We start from the raw sequence: 1,252 nt of genomic DNA, 5'->3' as shown, positions 1-1,252 counted from the left end.
ACAAAACTTTAAAAAACTCTGAACTCTGAAAAACTTTGATCCAACTGAAAGATGTTTTGATCAAACCTTGAAAAAAAGTCCATGTTCAATCTCCAGAGATATTGTGATATCTTGAACAATCTGACATGATTACTTATCTCTTGAAGAATGTTGTGAATGACTCTCAGCTACTACCACACCACATTTAGCTCAGTGTCTGTAAAACTCACTGAGGTAAAGACACTTCTGTGTTGGCTGAGGTCAATTAGCTGCAGCAGCCATCTTGAATGACGTAGACTCCAAACAGTAATCAGTTTCAACAATTAATCCAAAGATTAATTGTTGAAAGTTTCTTTGAAATCTGTTCAGTGGTTTATGAGATATTTTGCTAACAGACAAACAGGACTGACTCCAACAAATTATATCAAGGTTTTAGACAAAAATGTTGCACAACGTGTTTCACTCAAAGTATGTGTTGAGTATGATGCTCAGCTACTACCACAACAACTGTCAGCTCAACATCTGTCAAACTGGCTGAGTTATAGTCATGTTGCTGTTTCCTTAAGTCAGATGGCTGTGGCGGCCATCTTGAATCTGGTTGACTATAAAAATAAATCAGTAGAGACATATTCAATGATTATTTTCCTAAAGTTTTGTTAGAGATTTTTATGATATGATAACTTTTACTGATAGAAACCCCCCACACACACACACACACACACACACATCAACAACATTGTCCCTCCTCCTCCATCAGCAGGTGATAAACATGTCTGACCTCAGAGTCTCCAGTCTACATCGTGGACTCTCCAGAAAATCACACAGCTGCTTCACTCCTGAATCCTGCAGCTTGTTCACACTCAGGTCCAGTTCTGTCAGATGGGAGGGGTTGGACTTCAGGGCTGAACTCAGAAAAGAACAGCTGGTCTCTGACAAACTGCACCTCCTTAATCTGAATAAAGAATAAAACGTGTAAGTTTAGAAACAAAACAAAACTTTTAAAGACTCTGAACTGTGAAAAACATTGATCCAACTGAAAGATGTTTTAATGTTTCAAATTAAACTTTTTAATTGTAAGAGCCATTTATTCAAAGGAGTTGAAAACTTCATGTAAAATGTGTTGTTTTTACAGTTTGAGTAATTTCTGTGAATAATAGTTTGTTAGTGTGTTAAAGATTAGGATAAATAACAACATGTGTATGTTATATATTCTTATTACGTGCTGCATTTTGATTGGCTGCTGAATTTGTAATATAAAGTCATGAAAGGCATC

At 36.1% G+C, this 1,252-nt stretch overlaps 1 protein-coding gene across 1 annotated transcript in view; it reads right to left on the bottom strand.

Moving 5' to 3' along the window:
• dhrsx (dehydrogenase/reductase (SDR family) X-linked) overlaps positions 1-1,252 on the bottom strand; it is a 24,816-nt gene that overhangs the window by 6,211 nt on the left and 17,353 nt on the right. The gene's annotated exons all lie outside the window — the stretch shown is intronic.

Source organism: Nematolebias whitei, chromosome 23, assembly GCF_014905685.2.
Source record: "Nematolebias whitei isolate Nwh7 chromosome 23, NemWhi1, whole genome shotgun sequence".
Taxonomy (NCBI): domain Eukaryota; kingdom Metazoa; phylum Chordata; class Actinopteri; order Cyprinodontiformes; family Rivulidae; genus Nematolebias; species Nematolebias whitei.
The sequence above is the reverse complement of the archived record's forward strand: the minus strand, read 5'-3'. Positions and strand labels throughout refer to the sequence as shown.